Source organism: Cervus canadensis, chromosome X (assembly GCF_019320065.1).
Source record: "Cervus canadensis isolate Bull #8, Minnesota chromosome X, ASM1932006v1, whole genome shotgun sequence".
NCBI lineage: Eukaryota > Metazoa > Chordata > Mammalia > Artiodactyla > Cervidae > Cervus > Cervus canadensis.
Window position 1 is genome coordinate 127,888,442 of NC_057419.1, and position 7,858 is coordinate 127,896,299.

A 7,858-nucleotide genomic window follows, 5' to 3' on the forward strand; every position below is an offset into this window, starting at 1 on the left:
GGCTCCTCTGTCCATGGGATTCTCCAGGCAAGAATACTGGAGTGGGTTGCTATGCCCTCCTCCAGGGATCTTCCTGACCTGGGGATTGAACCCACATCTCTTATGTCTCCTGCATTGGCGGGGAAATTCTTTACCACTAGCACCACCCGGGAAGCTTCCCTGGGAGTGCTAATACTTACAAGGCTGAATCTTATGGCTTCTGTCTGTCAGAATGGCTGAATTTCAGCACTTTCTTATGATTCAGCCAAATAGCACATAAACCATTGTTGTGCCTTTTGGGGACCTCAGTTAAGAAACACTTAATGGTCTTATCAAAGTAGGAGGTATAGTCACCTACTGAACAGGAGCTCTCATTTTATTTTTTCAAAGGTCATGTTTAAGCATTTTTATATTCTATTTTTTGGCCATGCCATGTGGCATGCAGGATATTAGTTCCCTGACCTGGGATTGAACCCATGCCCCGTGTAGTGGAAGCATGGTGTCTTAACCACTGGACCACCAGGGAAGTCCCATAAACTCTTATTAATAGCTCTCATCTATTCAGCAATTCGTGGGTATCAGGCAGTAGGTTAATTGTTTTACATACATAATCTTATTAAGATCTAAAGTAGGTATTATTTTTCCCATTTTACTCATGACGAAACTGAGACAAAAGGAATTTAAATAACTTGTTCATGACCATACAGCTAGTAAACGGTGGAACCAGATATCAAACCCAAGTCTGTCTGGATTCTAAGCCTGCAATCTCTTTACAGCATTATGTTGTCTTGCCTAATATAAATGTGATAGAGAGTTATAGGAAGACTGTTAAAAGGGATAGACTAGAAGTTGTGAGGGCCCAGCTGGATTTAAAATTATGAGTTCATAGTGGCTCAAATATATATAGTGGTACAGGGTTTCCCTTGTAGCTCAGATGGTAAAGAATCTGCCTGCAATACAGGAGACCCAGATTCAATCCCTGGGTTGGGAAGATCCCCTGGAGAAGAAAATGGCAACCTACTTCAGTAGTCTTGCCTGGAGAATTCCACGGACAGAGGAACCTGGTGGGCTACAGTCTATGGGATCGAAAAGAGTCGACATGACTGAGTGACTAACACAGACAGACAGTGTTCTCCCGCTGTGTTCAGCCATTTGGCCATAGGATCAGAGAAGGCTGGTAATTAAATTTATTCAGAAATGGTGTATGGTTTTGATAGTGAACAATGTACAGTGGAAAGAAAAGGGAGCAAGGGGATTGAGGATATAAGAGAGTGCAGTGACTGACCATGGCATCCAGACTGGGTAAGTGAAAAGTGAGAGGCAGTGGAGGGGTTGTGAGCTTAAAGATCAGATTTATTGGGGAACAAAGAGTTGGAAAGTCTGCAGGATAAGAGTTGTGGGGAGAGTGGCAAATTGGTTTGAAGGTATTAAAGGTGGAGTGAAAATCATTGGGAATGAGGAAGTCAAGGCACTGTGAGGCCATGGCAGTGTATTTTTTTTAAATTAATTTATTTATTTTTTCAGTGGGTTTTGTCATACATTGACATGAATCAGCAATAGATTTACACGTATTCCCCATCCTGATCCCCCCTCCCACCTCCCTCTCCACCCGATTCCTCTGGGTCTTCCCAGTGCACCAGGCCCGAGCACTTGTCTCAGCATCCCACCTGGGCTGGTGACCTGTTCACCATTAGAAGATACATGCTGTTTCTTTCGAACATCCCACCTCACTTCTCCCACCAGAGTTCAAAGTCTGTTCTGTACTTCTGCTGTCTCTTTTTCTGTTTGCATATGGTTGTATTACCATCTTTCTAAATTCCATATATATGTGTTAGTATGCCGTAATGTTCTTTATCTTTCTGGCTTACTTCACTCTGTATAATGGGCTCCAGTTTCATCCATCTCATTAGAACTGGTTCAAATGAATTCTTTTTAATGGCTGAGTAATATTCCATGGTATATATGTACCACAGCTTCCTTATCCATTTATCTGCTGATGGGCATCTAGGTTGCTTCCATGTCCTGGCTATTATAAACAGTGCTGCGATGAACATTGGGGTGCACATGTCTCTTTCAGATCTGGTTTCCTCAGTGTGTATGTATGGCAGTGTATTGATCATCCTCATGGTCAAGTCTGGCCTTGCTGCCTGTTTTGTCAATAAAGTTTTATTGGAACACAACCATGTCCATTTTGTTTGCATATTGTTGATGGCTGTTTTCAAGCTACAACAGTAGAGGCAGGTAATTGCAAAAGAGCCAGTATATCCTACAAAGCCTAAAATATTTACTGTATGGTACTTAAAAATGTTCTGTGACCATGGTTTCAAAAATGCAATGGGGGAGTAAGGTAAATGGTGACATAGCTCTCCCTAACCCTCACCTTTACCCCACATGTAGGCTATGGAAGAGAATACAGCCTTGAGATGGCTTTATCGGACATGGTGCTGTAGGTGGGGAACTACCTTTCAATTAGTTCAGGGAAAAAGTGGACACATAGGAGTGGATTTTGTTTACCATGGAATTAGAGTTCCAGACTGTGCAGTGGAAATGTTGGGAGAGAGAAGAGGAGTTAAGAAATTGGATAGAAAAAGGAGAAAGAGAGGATTGGCATTGAGATAACTGTTGGATTGTTGATGTCTAGCCAGAGCTTGCAATTTGGGTGGTGCCCAAGGATCACAGGCATAAAAAGGGAAGGAGGAATTTACCCAAGGTTCTCATTTGGGTCAGGCTGAGCTACTTCCAGATTGCCTTTAGTTTAGCGAGGAATTCCAAATTCCAAAGGCAAGCTGCCCATGGCGTGGTGGCTTCCAGGACAGCCCTAGGCCTCTCTAGTTTCCTTGTTTTGGCAGTCTGAGAGAAATGTCATCTGGTAATTTTTGAGTATAGAATAAAATCCTGTTTTTCCCCTAATGGAATATTCATGGATTTTGCTTTCTGTCAGTGGAATTAGAAAGATTGTAAACGTACTTTTTGGTTATCTAGTCAAAGAATGTGCATGCTGATAACTTTTGTTTTAAAGTAGTAAATTAAATATAAGTTAAATTATAAAATTAAATTATAAATTAAAGTAGTAAATTAACTATTAAAATATATCTTAAATTTTAAAAATGTATATCTATATATATAGAAGGCATTCCTAGGTCAGAGTTATCTCCTTTCTCTTTTCTATCTTGAATAGTATTCAGAACCATAAGTTCCATCAAGGCAGGGACCATATTTGGCTTTTTCATTGTTGTGTCCTTACAGCCTAGGAATAGTAAAAGCTCAATAAATTTTTGTTAGGTAAATAAGAAATAGTTTTTCCCTTAATGAAATATGGCTTAGGTGTTAATGCTGAAAATATTAGAAAATACCGTTTATGATTTTCCATGAAAACCAGTGCTTGCTCTAACTGCACAGAAAAAACCTATAGATTCTACCAGGTTTAAGTACCACAGGAGACCATTTTTAAAGAAATAAATGCTTTAGGAAAAATTCTGATTTGAGTTATATTAGCTCTGGTAAATTTTTAGGTATGTGTCCTTTTAAAAATGTTATTATAGTATAGTTGATTTACAGTGTGTTAATTTCTGCTGTACACCAAAGTGATTCAGTTATACATGTATATATTATTTTCTGTTGTGTTTTATCACAGGATATTAAATATAGTTTCCTGTGCCCTATAGTAGGACCTTGTTGTTTATGGAAATATGTCCTTTTCAACATGATTTTAAATGAATGATGTTTGAGGGGCCTGAGGTAAAACAGGGGGAAGAGACAGAAAATCTAAGTTCTCAGTGTCTTAGTCCTTTGGGGCTGCTGTAATAGAAAAATCATAGACTGGGTGGCTTAAACAACAAACATTTATTTCTCACAGTTCTGGGGGCTGGCAAGTCCAAGATCAGGTGCTGGAAGATTCAATATCTTCTGGGGAGCTGCTTCCTGGTCCATAGATAGCCAACCTCTGGCTGTGTCCTCACACAGTGGAAGGGGCAAAGAGCTCTGGAGAGTGCATTTTATAAGTGCACTATTCTGATTCATGAGGGCTCCACCCTTATGACCTAAGTACCTCCCAAAGTCCCCACTTCCTAATACCATCACATGGGAGATTAGGTTTCGACATGTGAATTTTGGAGGGATGCAAACGTTCAGTGTTTAGCTCTCTACTGCAATATTTTATACTCAAAATCCCAAATAGAATCATTGTCAAAGTTGGGAAGGAACACAGGAGATAAGCCAAAGAATTACAAATCTGGACCACCATGAGAGGAATAGAAATTGAACCAGGGATCTTGTCTTGCCTTCATCTATGAATATTTTGAGAAAGAATGGGTAAGAGCATGGCTTCAAGTTGTTTATTTTGAGAGAGACCTTACTGAATTTGAGCTTTAGAAAGAGGCAGTATGGCATGGTGGTTTAGAATCTGGGCTAGTGAGTCTCGGCTCTACCACTTAGTAGCTGTGTGGCCTTGAGAAATTTATGTACCTTCTCTAGCCCTCAGTTTCTTCATCTGGATAGTGGAGTTTATAACAGTACCTCTCTTATAGGGTTGTGTGAGTATTAAATTAGTGTGTGTGTGTATATATATATATATATATATATATGAGAAGGGCATGGCAACCCACTCCAGTATTCTTGCCTGAAGAATCCCATGGACAGAGGAGCCTGGTGGGCTACAGTCCATGAGGTCACAAAGACTCGAACATGACTGAAGCGACTTAGCATATATATATATATTTATTATATATTTATAGTAAATACATTTTAATATAATAAACATATATAATATATAATATTTAATAAATATTTGGTATTTAATTATTTATTATATAAATTATATTATAGATATGTAAATATTTTTATATTTAAAATTTTCATTAAAAATTTTAAAAAAATTAACAAAATTTTATAAAAACTAAAAAACATTTAATAAATATTTTATAAATATGTAATATATAAATATATTATTGTGTACATATTTATTAATATTTATAATAAAATATTTAATAAATATTTAATATGATAAATAGTGTATATTTATTATATGTTTATGTCACATATATTTTATATATATATATATACACACACCATAATCTGGTTCATAATAGAAACTCAAGAATCATTAGTTATGATGATAATGTTTGGTATCAAGTAAAAAGGACTCTTGTTTTACCAATTTAGTACCCAGTTCAATAGCCAAGTGAAAGATTTTGCTTAATTTTTACTTAGCCTTGGCCATTTTGGCACTTTGAGCATATCATGGAAGAGGATTTATAATTTGTTGGGGGAGGTGGTCTGTATTTTTTAATCCTTTTTCCCCTTTGAGTTTCTAAGTGAAGTGAAGTGAAAGTCGTTCAGTCCGACTCTTTGCGATCCCCTGGACTATACAGTCCCTGGAATTCTCTAGGCCAGAATACTGGAGTGGGTAGCCTTTCCCTTCTCCAGGGATCGAGCCCAGGTCGGCTGAGCCACCAGGGAAGCCCACGAATACTGGAGTGGGTAGCCTGTCACTTCTCCAGCGGATCTTCCTGACCCAGGAATGGAACCAGGGTCTCCTGCATTGCAGGCGGATTCTTTACCAACTGAGCTATCAGGGAAGCCCCTCTTGAGTTTCTAGGACAATTCTAAAAATAGTGGCCTTTTCTTGGTGTACTTCAAAACAGTACCATAAGGTGGAGCTCTTCCCTTACTCTAGAATCACGAATGCCTTGAATAACTAAGACTTGACTATATAGAGAGTAATGAAAGCAGCTTAAAATTATGGTCTTGGTACACTAAAAGTAGTCCTGTATTTTAAAAGAATAACATTGTAAAAAGTTCAAACTTTAACTATCTCACAATAGACAAGTACTTGCTTCTAGAAAAATCAAAACATCTATTTGAAGACTTTAGATTTGAATCAGAGACATGAGAAATTCTAAAATATTAGGCAATCTAGAATGAAATGCATAATATAAAGCACTTTACATAGTGAATGCCTAATGTATGTGTGTGTGTTACACATCTCAATCTCCTAAAGACTGTTAAAAGGTCTCAAATTGATGTCTGAACGTGCTTGCTCTTGGGAGGACTGGGTAAATCCAGGTCAGTTGTCTGAAGTCATTTGCTTTCATACAGCAGGTGTCTATCCCAGGTGTCTAGCATGGCTGTAGGCCTTCCGTGCTGATAAGGATGATGGATCCACCTATATACCTTGTCACCAGCACACGGTGAGAGATAGAATGCCAAGTATTCTCACCCTGTTTATGACAAAAGTTCTGGATCCTCATGCAGTGTCAAGCAAACCAAATCTAATCACAGGGAATATCAGGGGCTGGTACCACTTAGATGAATGGGGTTCCTCAGGGCTTAATCAGGAAATTCTTAGTTGAATCAGAGAGGGTATCAACTGGGTAGTGGGATTGTGAATTTTTTGTATATATGCCAGTGCAGGAGATGCAAGAGACCTGGGTTCAATCCCTGGGTTGGGGAGAGCCCATGGAGGAGGTAATGGCAACCCACTCCAGTATTCTTGCTTAGGAAGTCCCATGGAGAGAGGAGCCTGGCGGGCTACAGTACATGGGGTTGCAAAGAGTCAGGCACAACTGAGGACACACACAGTAGGTTTGTCATAGCTTTCCTTCCAAGGAGCAAGCGTCTTTTAATTTTATGATGGCAGTCACCATCCACAGTGATTTCGGAGTCCAGGGAAATAAAGTCTGTCACTGCTTCCACTTTTTCCCCTTCTATTTGTCATGAAGTGATGGGACCAGACGCTGTGCTCTTGGATTTTTTAATGTTGAGTTTCAACCAGCATTGTCACTCTCCTCTTTTACCCTCATCAAGAAGCTCTTTAGTTCCATGTATATATTCTGATATGAATTGAAAATCTTTTATAACCCATCTCGATTGGCTGATATTTTAGAAAAATTCTTGGTGTTGATGCCCGAGAATCAGAGACGGTCTTTGCTGCGGGGTCGCAGCTCTTCCCGCCACCTGACAATGTCGTCTCAGTAGAACAGCCGCCGCCCCCGCACAACAACAACAATAACTGTGAGGAAGGTGAACAGTCTTTGCCACCACCTGCTGGCCTCAACAGTTCCTGGGTGGAGCTGCCCATGAACAGCAGCAATGGCAATGAGAAGAATGGGGGGCTAGAGTTTGTACCCTCCTCGTCCTCCATCCACAATAGGGACATGGAGAAGATTCTTTTGGATGCACAGAACGAATCCAGACAGAGCAGTTCAAGAGGCAGTTCTCACTGAGACAGCCCTTCCCCACAAGAAGATGGGCAGATCATGCTTGATGTGGAAATGCACACCAGCAAGGACCATAGCTCTCAGTCAGAAGTTGCAGAAGGAGAGAAAGAGAGAGGTGGATGCGCTGAAGAAAAGTGTAGACTGGGTGTCTGATTGGTCCAATAGACCTGAAAATATTCCACCCAAGGAGTTCCACTTCAGGCAACCTAAACGTTCTGTTTCCTTAAGCATGAGGAAAAGTGAAGCCATGAAGAAAGGGGGGATCTTCTCCGCAGAGTTTCTTAAGGTGTTCATTCCATCTCTCTTCCTCTCCCATGTTTTGGCTTTGGGGCTAGGCATCTACATTGCAAAATGACTGAGCACGCCTTCTGCCAGCATCTACTGAGGGAAGAGAGGAGCCCCTGGGCCAGCGTGTGACTTGTGAAGTGGTGTCTTGTCACAGTAGTTTATTTGAACTTGAGACCATTTTAAACATGTGCCAATCTCCACCTTCTTTTTATATATCCAAGTTCCAGTAACTCTCAAATTCAGTATTTTATTCCAACTCTGTTGAGGCATTTTACTAACCTCATTCCCTTTTTGGCCTGTAGAACACTTCAGAATTTCCTAATAAGAGTTTACTGTCGTTTAGAAATTTGCAAGGGCTTCTTTTCCGCAAACGC

General features: G+C 39.9%; 1 pseudogene; it reads left to right on the forward strand.

The window, feature by feature from the left end:
- Positions 1-6,940: 6,940 nt before the first annotated feature.
- Positions 6,941-7,581, forward strand: LOC122434763 (annotated as a pseudogene).
- The last annotated feature ends 277 nt before the right edge of the window (positions 7,582-7,858 follow it).